Source organism: Vulpes vulpes, chromosome 14, assembly GCF_048418805.1.
Source record: "Vulpes vulpes isolate BD-2025 chromosome 14, VulVul3, whole genome shotgun sequence".
Lineage (NCBI taxonomy): Eukaryota > Metazoa > Chordata > Mammalia > Carnivora > Canidae > Vulpes > Vulpes vulpes.
In genome coordinates, this window is record NC_132793.1 from 32,330,631 (window position 1) to 32,347,200 (window position 16,570).

The following is a 16,570-nucleotide window of genomic DNA, read 5'->3' on the forward strand; positions in this document are numbered from 1 at the left end:
ATGCAATTTCTAATTCAATTAGAAATGCAATTGTGCATTGCACAAATATATTATTGTGCAAGAATGTACAAGTTATGGATTTGATGGTTATTTCTTGAATATTTCGATAGTTTTGATTTTTTGTTTAAAAGACAAGTATTTTGCTTGTCTTCTGCTTAAATTCACTTAGAAGTGAATTTATCTGCGCCACCCAGGGATCCCTATATAATTTTTAAATGACACTTAATGGTGATACATAATCATGCCAGTTTAATATTTTTTGGAGTTTGAAATTCCAAAACATTTTAAAAGGAAGCTGTCATCTATTCTCAACATTCCACCTCCTAGGTTCTCTTGAAACACATGTATAAAAACAGAGAATTTCCACTTTACATTGAAAACTTCACAGGAAAGTTTCAAGAGGAAATTGATAGGCAAACCAAAATGTGAATATACAGCTTCATAACATTTATTCACCTTCATCAAAGGTGAAGTTGACCAAAGGTAACTGATGTGGATTTCTCAGTAGAATTTTAATGCTGCTGTGTCATGTCCATGTGGGCCACTATTTGATCAACATAAGCTTCGGTGTATTTTAAAGGCACGATAATTAATATAGCTATGCTGGAGTTACTTTAGAAGTGGGAATGGCATTTTCATTACACAGAAAGGTGTTGTAATTGATGAGAACAAATGCCAGTGGAATAAAAATTGTGATGAGGCTACTACTTTAGGATGCCATTGATATTTTAATATCAATGTAATTTTTCTGCTAAAGCATATTTCATGTTTGGCCAGGAAATTATGGAAAACATTTAATTCAGTCGAAAAAAATCAAATTCCCACAATACATTCAGCACTGTTGCAGTTAGGGGATACTGTAGAAAGTGTATATAATGTCTTTCCATTAAGTATCTTTAAATGTTATTAGATAAGGCTGGACATGCAAGAGTTGGGTAACAATATAAAATAATAAGTGAAAAAAATATAATAATAAGTGAATATGTCCTCAAATGAGTATAGAAAGTGAATTCTGTTTGGGTCTGAGGATGGGGAAATTAGATAATACACACATCAGTTATATTTTTTAAAGGGATTATGCCTTGGAAGAAAAGTGTATTCGTCTCACATGCTGGTAATAATGAATTAGAGCCAATTTGATTTAAAAAAAAAATAATGCCATTTGAGATTTGAGACCTTGGAGTTAAAGTCTTTCAAGAGCTCATCTATTGACTCCAATCCCATATGTCCAAACCAATGGGAGTAAATCCATGAATCACACTACTAAGTAGAAGTCCAACTTGTTATCCCATTTCTGCATGAAACTTAGGGGATATCAGATTTAGCAATTGCACTGAAGTTAGAGTAATCAACTTTTCAATCTTTTCTTTTTTTAGAAAATATTTAATTAATTAATTTATTTATTTATTGACAGAAAGATAGAGCCAGAGAGCACAAGTAGAAGGAGGGGCAGAAAGAGAGGGAGAAACAGACTCCTTGCTGACCAGAGAGCCCAATGCTAAGCAGGACTTGATCCCAGGACCCTGGGATCATGATCCATGCCAAAGGATGACACTTAACCAACTAAGCCACCCAGGTGTCTCAATTGTTTTTTTCTGAAGTAACTAAAATATTACTGGATTCATGTCAGAAGCTGGTCTTTAAAAAATACGAGGACTTTAGTCTCATTGGAAAAACTAAAGATGTTGGAGGGCAGATGACTATTTTTTATAGGGGGATGAGAAAAAAGTACATCTTGCATAATATTTCTTAATAGTCAATCAAATTTTATAGTTAGTTTTTGTTCTTATTGTATATGGGAGCATGTCTTATCTGTCAGTGTATTCTTAGAGATCTATTATGAACTTTCTACCCCAAGGTAAACAAAAATACCAAACAGAAGTGTTAAAGTATTGTATATTATAAATTGAAGAACCTTTTAAACAATTGTTTTGAGAAATCAGTTGCCTTTTATTGCATTGGCATTAGCACAGGACAAAATTATATTCTTTCTCTTTATTTCTCATAATGAGATATATATTCTTTAGAAAACTTTAAGTAATATCAGTGTGTCTTTTTTACCACCAAAGTTCCTTTAAAACTTTTCATAATTATAAAATAGTTTTGGCATTGTTGGTTTTCTGGGATCACAGAGGGGCATTTATCTATGCCTTCATTATATTTATGGCATGTATCCTTTTCATGTAAAGCAGATGCCTGAAGTACCGTCTGTCTCCAAAAGATAAAGGAGTCTTCGTTAGCTTTCTGTTCCCTTAATATTGGAAAGAACAAACCTGAAACTCTAGGAATCTCCATTGTCTCATTTTGTTTTCCCCACAAGTAAAGTTTAGAGTGCAAATAATATATTTGGAAGGTGATCCTGGGAAATACTGGTCAGGGGAGGGAAGATAATAAAGAATACATTATCAAGCAAATCACACTGTGGACAACTAGAAATTAAAATCCTGGGGAATGCTGGGAAACAATGTAGAACATGTACCTCAGAATTCTCCTTTGAAGGAGATAAGATATTTACCTACCAACATTCATTAGTCACTGATAGAGGGGTGCTTCTTGGGGGCACTGATTACCTACCAATTCTGGCCTTCCCTATACATGGGCAGAACAGGTTTTGGAGGTAAAAATGGGCTTAAAGCGGAGTTGCCAGTACTGAGAGCTGGAAGTTAGGCTGTTATGCTCAGAAATACTAAATTCCAAGGAGATAGAAGGGGAGGGGGATAAGTAAGGAAATTATGCACAGTGTTATAGAAGAGACTATATCCACACAGATTCACATGTAAACACACATTCAGTAAATACTTATGAGGACCTTCATACACCTTGTACTATATGTTAAAGAAATATCCGGTCCTTAAGCTCATAGACATGTCACTCTAACTGACATACGTTTATTGAATTTTATATACAGTATTCCCAGAAGGCCTAAAAACTCTCAAGAGTTGCCTAAGGAGAAAAATCTCAAATATTTTTCACAGGCATATTTCCGTCTCCACATTAGTTTTTCTGTCCTGTTAGTTTTTGCTGCATAATAAATAACTCCAAATGTAGTGACTTCAAATAACATTTTTTAGTTCATGAGTCTGAGTGTCACTAATTTGCTATGGATTCAGTGAGGTGGTTCTATTGATCTGGATGAGGTTTTCCTGGTTTTGGCTGGGCTTATGTACATATCAACTGCCTTGTTGATTAGGGGTACTTCAATTCTCCTCCACATGGATGATCAATCTCCAGCAGGTTGGCCAAGTCTTGTTTTCATGGTGGAAGGGTTCCCAAGACAATGTAGAGCCTTAAATGTGTAAGTGCTTGCATCATGATTGCCACTATTTCATTGGCCAAACCAAGTCAAGAGGCCAGGCCAGTTTCATGGCTGAAGAAAGGCTCCAAATCTTGATGGAAGGAGCCACAAAGTCATGTTGCAACAGATAGGGACATAGAACAGGGAGGAATCTGTGGCTGTTTCTACAGTTTACCACAAAGACAACATACATAGCCCTCCATGTACAGAAAACATCATATCAGGGAACTATTTAAAGAGAGAACATATGGTGCCATGAGCACTTGCCCTGGAGAATTCACCATTGCATTAGCTGTTATGGTCTGTGTGTCCTGGCAGCATTTCACAGTTTTTCATTAGAAAATTGTGCTTCCTGAATTTCTGGGATTTGTAAATCCCAAGCATATTTGAGAATCAAATCAAATCAAATCTTATGATCAAACCAAATCAATATGTGAGAGTGTATCAGCACTCTATATTAACAATGGCAGGCAGTTTCAAGTGCCTTCCCAGGAGTCATCAAAACTATACTACAACAGAATGAGCCTGTAAGATAGCAAATTACGTTTATCTTGCTTTATTGTTAGAGAAAGTGGTACTAACTGATCAGCTATATATTCGTAGAATATGGCTTAGAATAATGCTGGTTTATCTACATTTTTCGATTGCTCTGATAATCACCACTCCATCCTGTCACCTTTATGAATAGGAATTCCCCATTCACTGATTTCCCTATTCTGGACATGCATAAGAAATTTGTATTAGTGAACAATAATTTAGTGGTCCTGAAAATGTCTTAACCGATGGAAATGTGTTGAATAGTCAATGTTTTTCTGGATTCTAAAGGTCTGATTTAAATAGCCTAGGTATGCAAAAGTGTTATACAGATTTCAAATGTTAAAAAGTCGTCAAAAATCCTAAGTATCTGGATTTCTAACTTCAGACCACATCACCTAAAGCAGCCTCTCCAAATATTCTAAAATATTTCCATCTCCAAAAAATCCAAAATCTTACTTACCAAAAACTATATTTTTTAAGCTGACAGACAACTCATCATTACAATCTTGATTTACTTAAACTGGGCTAAAGTGAGAGACGAATAATACCCACCTCCATCCTCAATCAGACTTACGGACTTAGAGCACTCCTTCCTCCTGTTCCCCCTTCCATTCCCCCCTACACTTTGGTGACAGATTTACAAGCACCGTGGGAAAGAAAGCATGGATCCTGCTGGCAGATGAGGTGAGGTGGTGGTGGTGGCAAGTGAAGAGTGGTCCATCCCAAGGCTTTCAGGCTCTTTTCTGATACGCATTTCCTAATCTATTGTCTAAAATCACTAGAAGGGGCATAAGCTAGGGCTTGTCCTAGCGCCTCCCCTTGGCATACACTATTGATATTCTCCAGAGAAATAGATCACAGAAGAGATGGTATATATGTGTTTATTTATATTTATATTGAAATAGAAATATCAAGATGTATATGTGTGTATATAGAGAGGCTACATATGTAAAAAAGAGAAGCAGAAAAACAAAACTCACTGACTGGCTTATAGCGAACAAAACAGAATTAATGTATTAGAACAAGAATTTAAAATGAGTTAAATGAATATACTTAAAGTGATATGACCAAGCTTGATAACAAGGAACAGAAACAGGCAGTTATAAGGAAAATCAAAGTATAAAATAGGGAGTATAAAAGATAGAAGAGTTGTGGAAAACAGTGGCTCCTAAAATGTGATCCCCAGACCAACAACAGAATCAACATCAAAAAACTTGTTAGAAATACAGATTCTTTTATCCACTTGAGAACTGATGAATCAAAAACTCTGGGAGTAGGACTCAGGCATCTGCCTGTTAAGATACACTCCCAAGTAATTCTGAGGCAGTCAAGTTTAAGAACCACTACTGTAGAGCACCAAATTTTTCAATGGGGTTGACCCATGGAATGGTTAGAGCCAAAGAATTCTTAATTGAGCCTGAAGATGAAGTCGAAGAACTCCAGACTGTATCAGGATTTGAGAAGGAGATGGAAATATGTATGTAAATGTTGACAGTCATTAAAAAAATGTTAACAATCTAATGGATAGAAATAGAATGGCAACATCCATAAAAAAAAAAAAAAGAAAAGAATGGAGAGAAGGAATAGTCTAAGACCTGTTGACCAACAAGATTCCAGAATTAAATAAAGATCAGTCTATATCACATAAAAGTCCAGATTTTCATCCTTTTGTTGATAAATTGGAAGGTCCAGAAACACTGACCCACATTTTTTATATAACAGCACATCCAAGCTGACTAGCAATTGTTCTTTTTAAATGAGGCATTCATAGGGGTTTTTGTCATAGACTGGCTGGGATTCTAGTCTAACTCCACCATTTACTAACAGTGTGACTTAAGACAACCTTTTGAATCTCAGTTTCCTCATCTATACAGTAGAGATAGTAAGATACCCTCCTCATAGTTGTTTTGGAGATTAAATGAGTTCATATATGCAAAGACTCAATGCAGTGCTTGGTACTTAGTGTTTTAAAAGTGGCAGCTGTTAATTTTGCTGGTCATAGCCCTTACCCACCTCTAGTTGCTCAGATTTTTATACCCAACTTGGTTGCTTCCATTTGTCTAGTTACCTGCTTGCTCCCTTTCGGAAACTCAGTTTGTGATATCTGTCCTATCCCTTAATAACCCTGATACTTATTGGTTTGGTAACCTCTCTGAACCTCAATTTCCTCTTCAGTAAAATGGAATAATGATAAAATAGAATAATGACCTGCTTTGATCTCATATGTATATCAAGTGAAGTAATATTTGTGGACATGATTTCCATAGAATGGGCACTTAGTAATGTTTGAATATTTCTTTAGTCATTCATCTTCATATCCTGTACAGTAACTAGCACAGGATGGTGTGCTGCAGCCAGCCCCTCATAGCTCAAGAGAGCCAGTTGCTAAATTTTCAGGAATTTTGAGAGCTATTAAACACAGCCATTATTAAAAACTAAATCATATAAACTTACAATTCATTATATTAAAAACTAAGGTAACAAATTTTCAAAAATCCAGTTCTTGTTAATTTTTTACTATGTTTTACCATAATCTAGACTATTGAGGTGAATTAAGTCTATTGTGCCTTTACACTAGAAATACTAAAGAATGGTGTTCTGTGCATTTCTTCCTAAGTGCTGCTTCAAGTGACATCATATTGGTAGTTTGAAACTAGCTCCCATGGAATTTAGCAAAGCTTCAAATCAATGCTGTATTTCTCCTCAAAGAGTCCATTGTAAAATATTTACCAGGGCATCAGTAAGATCTTTAAAATCAATTTGGAAAACAAAAGAAGTATAACATTATGTTTATTACCACAGAACCTTAAAGCATTGTGAAGTACTCACAGTGACCATAAAAAAGACACCTGTATTAAATTACAAATTTGCCCTAAAATTTACAAGCTAGGTATTACATTAGACATTCAATATATTTATTTTTAAAAGCTTAAAGTGCCAAATGTCCTAGAATTCTAAGAGAGATGCTACTCAAAGATATTTTGTTTTTTTCCCTCCTGTGATTTAACTGCTACAAACAGCATCCTCTTTATCATGCAAGAAGAAGGTTTGTTTTCATAGTAATAATACTATGATGCAAAAATCACAGTAGGTTCTTTATATACATGGACAGTTCTCACAATGACCTTCTGAGACAAACACTATTCTTTCCCCTATTTAACGGATGAGAAAACTGAGCCTCAGAGAAGATAAAGTATCTTGAATATAAAAGCTTAGAAGTAGCAGGCCAGGAGTCTCTGCTCCTGAGACCCTCTGACCCCAAAGGACACACTCTCCGTGGTCCCTCCCATTACCTGCCTCGGTTCGACATTGATATTGAAGTCTTGATGAAGACAATTTTCTCCAAAGAGAATGATAAAAATCAAGCAAGGTCAATTATTTTTTCTTTTTCTCTGTAGTTTCTTCTGAGGTCTTCAAGTAAAGCTTTCTAGATTTTAGAGTATAGACTCCAATAATCTTTTTTTAATCTGTGAATTTTCCTTTTTTTTTTTTTTTTTGGTCTTTTTTGGCTCTTAGGTCTGTAGCCTTTTCAACAGATCTATCTTGATCAATCTCTCTAGAAAGAGGCTTTTTATATTATGGAAAATGGCCTATCATATTTTTTTGAAAATATATTCAAGTTTAAAGAAAATGATAAAACATAGACACGCATAAACATGTACACATACTATAGAGACCCTTATTACATTTAGCTGAACTTCCCTCCTGTTTTATTTCTACATACATATGGTATAGTATTTGTTTCTGGATTTTTTTCACTTACCATTACATCATTATAATTACTTCTTGCTATTCATATTATTAGACAATGTGACTTTCAACTACATGATTAAACATAAAAGGTTAATGAAGAAATGGATGTTAATTTTATAGGCCCAGATGAATAATGGAACAGTGAAACTTACAATCATGAAAAATATGGTTCACCTACAAGTGGTCTGACTAAAGATTTCACTTTTCAGTAAGATAGTTGATGATTTAACAATTAAATTAGTATTTCAACTGAAAATATTAATGACTTTTAACAAAAGGAACTTCCTTGCTAGAACTATGGCTACAGTGAATTTTATAAAAGAGTTTCATGCCTCCGGTTCTTTACTTTGTGACTTGGACCCAACTTAAACCATTTACTTTCTAGCACACTTTTACCTTTAAGGCACTTACTGCTAAATTGAGCCTTATTGCCTTCCTATGGAAGAGGAGCTTCAGGGAGATTATAAATCACATAAGAACTCAGTGATACAGAGAGGAGCTGCATTTGTGGGTAATCTTTTGCATTTGTGGGTATTTTACATTTTGCATTATATAAAAGATTATATAAGAAGTCCTCAGTGTTAGACTGCAACCATTTTCATTATAGAATTCCATTGTTTCTGACACCTTTACAGGTAGGTGCACTAGAATAGGGAGGATTGCTATTTTGTTTATGAAGTCCAGAGAAAAATAAAATAGGTTGAGATTATGGCATTAAGAATTTGGTTTAAATTCATTTGAGGCTGTATTGTGTGTGCATTTATGTGTACCTGGATTTGCACTGGAAGTTTGGATAAATGCAGATAGAGTGGAGTAAGGTTTCCATGAACAGTTCTTTGTGCTACATGGAGAAAGGAGGGTATTTGTTGCCTGGAATTCTCTAAAAGGAGAGAGTGCTATTTATGTAAAGGGTTTAGATTTTGATCTAATTATAAAGAAGATGGTGTATCCAGGATCTTTCTAGTCCTTTGAATTCATAAACCAAGTTTATCTGGCTGTCTTTCATTCTGAAACTTAATGAGATGATGCAGAAACTTGAATAGCTTCTAAATTCTCATAAATCTATTTTTCTTAGCAATACTTACCCTAAATCTGCAAGTCATTGCTGTTTATCATCAGGAATCTATCCCTAATATTAAAATGCCTTTTTAAAAGAATGTGTATCTATCACACTGCCCAAGGACAACATAAGGGTGTCTATCACCTCATGTCCACACAAAGGTGAAATAAGGGCACAGACAGAGAAGTAGTAGTGCATCTTGGCAATTTCAGTTCAACTGGAATTTTACTATGAGTGAGTGCTTCCTGTGCACAGACATGTTGCTGATTGCCTTTGTCCAGGGCTGTGGTTGACTCAGATTTCATCCCAAGGAACATAGTTGAGTTGTCCTCAAATGCAGTGAGTCCCAGAAATATACACTCTCCTAGAAACATAATTTTACTTCCTTATCTGAGCCTAAAAATATGCACAAATCTAAAACAATATGGCAGAAAGAAATGAAAGACATTACCAAAAATTTTTAAATTTATGACTAAATGTTCTTAGTGATATTACCTTAAAAAAAGACAATGGACTAAGATAGTTACCTATTATTAGTATGTGAAACAAACCACTCCGGTTTGGTAGTTTAAAAATCAACATGCATTATTTCTCACAGTTCTGGGCATTGGCTGAGCATCTCCCCTTGTGGTTCTTATGGCCCATGTGGTGGTATCTAGGATCACTCACACAGATAAATTCAAGTATGAGCTTGGCTTGCACTAGAACATTCAAGATGGTTTCACTGACAAGTCTGAAGGTGGCTTCACTCAGCATGAGTGGCCAGAACAATGAGGGGCTGACTAGATGTTTCTTTCTCCACAACTTCTCTCCAAGTTTCTTTACATGACAGCTGTAATGTAATGTTGCCAAAAGGATGAAAAAGAATGAGAAAGGAAACTTAACATGATTCTTAAGTCACAGACTATTAGCTCATCACATTCACTTGGTCAAAGCACATCACAAGGCCAGCCTTGATTCAGTAGGAGGGAAAGTAGAGAGAAGTGATAATCACATACAAGAAATTGTTTGTAGCCATATTTGTAGACATCTACCACATTATCTATCATCTATTTCTACATTTTTCTCCTTAGTAGCAGAATTCTTATTTTGCTAAGGTATCTGCCCTTCTACTGTGATCAAGGGCTTCAGGTAAACCCAAGGGATTCAGGTGACTCTCTGACCCTAGGAACGTGGACCTAGATTGTCATAAGCCACATACAGTGGTCACATTTTTAGTGCAAATTTAGGGATAGACAAGTGATAAAATTCCGACCAGTGAAATTTGAAAGAAGCATATTGGGAAGTTTCTGGGAAAGGTTTTGTAGCTCTTAAAAAGAAATATGAAAAATACCTAGTCTTTTCCATCTCTGGATATTGCTGTGTCTATTTGATAATCAGTTCTGCTAACTCCATGAGGATAAAGCTAACACATAGGAGAGAATAGAGTCAAAAGACCTACAAGGATTGTCTGTATTGATGCAATTCCTTTATTTTCAAAATTGGGTATTCTGTTACCTTTAGTTGAAACCTCCTTAATGTTGAAGACCATGTGAAGGGACGCATAGGTGGCTCAACTGTTGAGCGTCTGCTTTTGGCTCAGAGCGTGATCCCAGGGTCCCGGGATCGAGTTCCCCATTGGGCTCCCTGCATGTAGGCTGCTTCTCCCTCTGCCTGTGTCTCTGCCTCTCTCTCTGTGTCTCTCATTAATAAATAAATAAAAAGTAAGTAAGTAAGTAAGTAAATAAATAAATAAATAAATAAATAAATAAATAAATAAATTCTTAAAAAAAAAGAAGACCATGTGGAAAGATAGAACAGTAGAAATGTAAGTAAGAAAAGTGCTTATTATCAGCTATGTGTGATGCATACTTTACATTAGACATGAGAAGACAAGCTGTCTGCTAAAAATCCTCAGAGGGTGGTATTTGCTTTCTTGGTGAAAGTACCACAGTCTTGTGTCTAGCACTCAACTTGGCAAACTAATAAACTTGAACTTGCTAATTCACCAAGAACAGTTGCATCTTTGAGAACCAAACTTATGTTATCCCAGCTTATAAGATGGATGCATAAAACTTTTATGTCACTTTATGAGTTATCCAAATTAATCAGATGGCATAAAACTAAAATGCCAATTATAATTTATAATAAGACATATAAGCATTGAGGAATGAGAAACTTTGAGGTCATCATGACCTGCACATTCTGGAATCAGAACAAGAGGAAGTAGACAAATTAAATGTTTAATGGTAGCTAAGATAGCCTGAATCATCTACTTTATAGTGAGAATATTTTTGTCAACAGGATCAAAACATCAAAAATCCGATGGCTAGCCACTCTATGCATCCATTTTCATGTTAAGAGTACTCTTGCCAGTGGGATGGGAAATAGCCAAACATGATTGGCTGTGACCTTCTCTTCCTCAGATAATACTGGGGTAGACATAACCAATGATGGCCTCTGTTTTTCCTTTAGTCCATGTTTCCATGACTGGCCACGCTTTTGAAAAATCCCTATGTCATCTTAGGGTGATGATTTTCAAATGGTTCTCTGAACAAAGATTGATCCTTGATAAAGTTATAAATGGTGTATGACAAGATAAGAATAAGAACACATTTATGCAAACTCCAACAGATATATCCTACTCTGATTATTTGTATATAGCCACAGCATACATCAACTTCTTATTTTCAAGAGCCACCTTTCATTTGAATATCTGTCCTGAGATATCCATCGTCAGTTACTCCTTAGTGCCTTGTACAGCTCCCATTTTCATGTGGACCATGATGTGGGTGGATCATGGAGGATCAACCTCACCGGGCTGCCTCTCTTTTTGCACAAACCACATTTCCCTCTCCTCCTTGATCTGTTCCCTTTTTCTCTATCCCACCATGACACTAGGTTGTAGCTATATATCTGTGTATTTGTTCAGGTGGGCTAGCTGCCAATACCCATCTTAAGTATTAGCAACTTAATACAATAAAAATTTCTCACTCTCATAAAGTCCTGGGCAACTCTACTAATTAGATCTTTTTCATGAGGTACCTCAGGGGCTCAGGCTTCTTCCATAGTGTTCTTTGCCATCTTCAGCACATGACTTTGAGGTTGCCATAGAAGGGGAAGATGAGGAAGAGTCATAAATAACAGATGCTTTATTAGCCTGTCCTGGAAAGGGCTTACCTCACTTCACCAATATTCCATTGGTATGAGCTTAATCATGTGACCTTCACCTGACTACAAGGGGCTTATAATTAAGTTGTGTGCCAAGAAGAGGAGAAAAAGGGATCCTAGTGAACTTCATTTGAGCTTACCTAAGGATTTGAGATTTTTAAAAATAATAACATAAAACTCCCATAAAATTGCCCACTAGACATGATTATCTGTAGAGCTCAAGGGAAAAGCTTATTGGTAAATTATTTGTGTGGTCTCTTATAGACATATATATTACTTAATATTACTGCCCTGATTTCAAATGGAGGCCTTTCTTCAAAATGCTACTCTTTCTAAATTCTATTTTTTATGGTTTCTTTTCCATTGTGCATTATGCACTTTAATCAATTTAGAATGCTATCCTGAGGTAAGTGCTATAGTAAAGTGCTCAAGGTGGTCTTTGACACTGTAAGTCCAGAGGAAAGTCCAATCAAATGATTTACACATACATCCACTTATTCTTCTGATTGGCCAGACTGGTAGTGTATGTCTTCACATACATCAAAGATATATAACATCTTCCAAGATCAAATATTAATTATAGAGAACACCATAATATAGATCAGAGATTTGGTAAATTACAGCCCTGGGGCCAAATTTTTGTATATAAAGTTTATTGGAACACAATCACACTTATTTATTCACTTATTGCTATAGCTGCTTTCATGCTACAATGCCAAAGTTGAGTATTTACAACATAGACCACGTAGCCCATAAAGCTTAATATATTTATTATGTGGCCCTTCACAGATATAGTTTATCAATCCCTACTGTAACCTAGGAGTAGAAGTGTCATACACCTCTTGGACCAAATAGGCGATGTTGATGAATAAAGTGAATCAGCTATAATACACAAAGAAATGTAATTTTTGTTGAGCTGAAAAGTACACTCATACCTGTCTGAAAGTATTAATTTTTTTAAAGTTTTATTTAAGTAATCTCAACACCCAACATGGGGCTCAAACTCATGACACTGACTGAGATCAGGAGTCACATGCTCTTCTGACTACATCAGCCAGGCACCCTTGAAAGTATTCAATTTTTAAAATAATATGTGGTCCAACAGAATGCATTTTCACACCAGGTTAGACCTATCATCAACCAGTTTACAACATATGAACTAAGTCCATTAGGACAAAGAAAAGTATTTTTCTACAGCTCATAATGAGCAAGGCTGCCTTTCTACAACAAGCTTGGTTACTAGATGTTCCTTTATTACGTGAAATAGGGTCACTTCATTTACCTCACCAGCACCTGAACCTCCTGTCCACACCCATCTTCAAATTGTGACTGCTTGGATTTTCTTAAATAAGCAGCTGGTCATACTCAGCTATATCCCGTAATTGCTCTTCCAGCAACACAAAGACGAGGCAGAAATCTGACAGAACAGCTTGTTAGGATTTGATTAAATGCTTAGCAGGGGCCATTTTACCCCTTGATCCCTGGAGAAAGGGATTTCATCCTTCATGATATTTTATTATTTGTTGTTCTAATGTCCTTCCTTGGCAAATTTATAATCTGGCAACCCTGGATTTTATTTCATTTTGAAATTATAACTTGTCTATGAATTCCCAATGTATGGGAACCATTGACCCAAGTGACATTATAGCATTATAAGAAGGCTTTGCTTACTTCCGTTCTCATCCATCATTAGTAGATTTATATAGTGTAGACTCTCAATGGCAAGCTTTTCCTCTTATGTCCAAGTTTTTAGGGAACTCCTCGCTGAAATCAGAACTCATTACTAAGAGCAATACCAAGAATATAGTGCTTGTTTCTGGCTTAAGCTTAAGCAGGGGAAACCTGAATCCTAGAATGTCTTAGGTCTTGAAGGAAATGTCAAACACAGAGAAAGGCCTTCAAAACTATGTATTCAGCAAGGACAAGAAAGCAGAAATTACAAGTGTCCTGCTTTCAGGACAGGTGGATAGAAAATCACCTTTAGTCAATTTCTACCATGTGTAGTTCCTTTAATAAAATGTAAAAAATAGAGTTTGCTATCTCTAATTCATGGATTAATAATTTGAACCCTTCCATGATTAAACCAACATATTCAAGATTAAGCAAGTAACAAGTAAGTGGTAAATTTGGTGCGACTGAAGCAAAAATTATTATTTCAGATTAGAGAAACAGCTAACATTTTTTTCTTTTCTTTCTCTTTTTTCTTGACACAAGTAATAACCTCTAAAGTGCAAAGGGCTTAGAAAACCGTCCTGTCAGTTGAAGTTAAATTAGAGACGAATTTAGGGAAAAAATATAGAATCTCTCTTTTTTAAAAGATTTTATCTATTCATGAGAGATACTTTGAGAGAGAGAGAGAGAGAGAGAGGCAAAGACACAGGCAGAGGGAGAAGCAGACTCCATGCAGGGAGCCCAACGCAGGACTCGATCCTGGGACTCCAGGATCATGCCCTGGGCTGAAGGCGGTGCTAAACTATTGAGCTACCCGGGCTGCTCTAGCATTTCTTTACAACACACTCAAATCTTGAAGTGAAGTCCATCCAGGGTAGAGAGAAGCATGTGATGTGCAGAATTTTCTCACCTGCTTTAAGGAAATCATGGATAGTAAGAGAGATTCCTACATGAGAGAGATTTCCTATAGGAAAGATAAAATGTCTATACATTTTCAAGGAGAGAAAAAGATGAATTAGAGCCACCAGTGAATTAAATAAATTCCTGGAAAAAAATTATAGGTTTTATCATTGAACAGAATGATCATTTGATCATTGGCAAGGTCTTAGAAAACCAGTAATCTTTCATGAATCAATTAGTTTATAGGCAACAGAAAGTTGGAAGCCTGTTTATAGAAGGAAAAGCCTAGTCTGTGTTGTATAACTTAAAAGGGCAAACAACCATACCTTCATCTGAATATAAACTGCTCAAAATTCAAAGTCTTAGGAGAGAAGCTATGATCAGCCAAGCTTAGTCATATCTCAGCCTCCTTGCCCTATAAAGGAGATAAAGGGAAGCTCTGGACCATTGGGTTATTAGGGGTAGGAAGCTAGGTTTGCCTGTTTGCCAAAGCTACGGACACAAGAGGGTGATAGTTCATTTTTTAAAAGAAAATCAGTATATTTTTTTGGAAAGAAAACAGGATTGTAAATTACAAAAAATAAAAAAATAAAAAAATAGATTGGATTCATGATATGCTTGCCTCTTTCATTTTTCAAAAGTGCTTTTGAACAAGTAGATATCATGTAGGTGACTCATTATCAAAGTCCTTGTGAGAGTCTTATGATATTCTTGGAACAAGATAGAAAAATGCAAAGTGGCAGATGATATGTTCATAGCTAGCAGAATAATATGAAAAACAACATTGAATTGAATCTCAACAAAGACCAAACTCTTGAGAGAGAATGCTATAATCTTTTTTAGTTCAACATGATAAAGAAGCATTTGAGTAGGAAAAATAAAGAGGTAAAGTTCTTTTAATTGCAAATGGCAGAAATCAACCAGAAAATTTCAGGAGTGAGGCTTCAACCACATCTTGGATTATAAAAATTTAACTAACGTGATAAAAATATTGTCTTTCTCACCATCTCTTGGCTCTGCTTCCTCTCTGCTGGTTTTGTTATATAAGCTCCTCCATTTGATGTTTTAAGATGACCCACATGATTCCATTCTTATATTCTAACAGGTTAGTAACATCAGAAGAGAATGAATCCCAGCAGAAGCGCAGAGATGAGTCCCATAGCCTGACTTAGTTATGTATTAATCCTGAATCAATAATGATTGGCCAGGGTGATAGAGTATTCTGATTAGCCAGGCCAAAATCACATTTCCTTCCATGGAGTCAGGGCATTAGATTTGTAAAACAAAAAGCTCCATCAAAAGTACTTGGATAGAGAATAAAGAAGAATCGTTCTCAAAAAAAATAATTGAGATTTTTGTTACAAAAGGGGGATTCTGAACAGGCAAAAATAATGAACATCTTTTAAAACATAAATGTCTTTGAAAGCATAAAATTGAGAGAAATAATTAATATTGATAAGCTAGAGGTTCAAAAGATTTCAATAGGCTAGTGGAATAGGCTTAAACTAACAAAATTAAATTTAATTAGGACAGATGGAAAATCCAACGTTGGCACCAAAATCTCAGTTACATAAGTAATTATGCAGTAATTTGCTTCAGTGGTAAATCATGAAAGTTTTAGTTGTCTACACATTCAAGTATTTCTTAATTCAATTATCTAAAAAGCTAATACAATTCTAGGCTGCTTTATGAAAACTAAACTGCCCCAGCAAAGTTGTCTTATTGTATCATGCACTGGTTGGATCATTTCTGGGTATCTCTCTAGTTCTGGGCATTGACATTGACAAACTACTTAACTAGAGGAAGAGACCCATAAGAAGAACAAACAATTTCTTGTCAAGGAAATTAGTCAGGGAATATATTTGAAAGTCAAATACAAACATTTTCTCCATAATTCATATCCTGTTTATTACATATACTAGTAAACTGGCTGTATCACATCTAGAGAGTTACATATATTATCCAGTGATTTATCTAGTTTACTCTCAGACATCTGGTATAAGAGAAGTAATGTATACTTTAGCTAAATCTTTATTGTCTAGGGGCAAAGCAATTTTTTATATACTCTACGAAGCACACACATCGAATTACGTATTCTTTTGCATCAACGCCAAAAGAATTTAGTCATTAAATGTCTTTTTTAACACAAACTCACATATTATATGTATGTGGATGAGTGTGGCTGTGAGTACATATACAGATAT

General features: G+C 35.5%; 1 long non-coding RNA gene across 2 annotated transcripts in view; it reads right to left on the minus strand.

Annotated features, from left to right (window-relative positions):
* LOC140595291 (uncharacterized) overlaps nt 1–15,453 on the minus strand; it is an 89,640-nt gene extending 74,187 nt beyond the window's left edge. For both annotated transcript variants that reach the window (XR_011996789.1, XR_011996788.1), the window contains exon 1: nt 15,371–15,453. This is a non-coding gene — a long non-coding RNA (uncharacterized lncRNA). The remainder of the gene's footprint in view (nt 1–15,370) is intronic.
* Nucleotides 15,454–16,570: the final 1,117 nt, after the last annotated feature.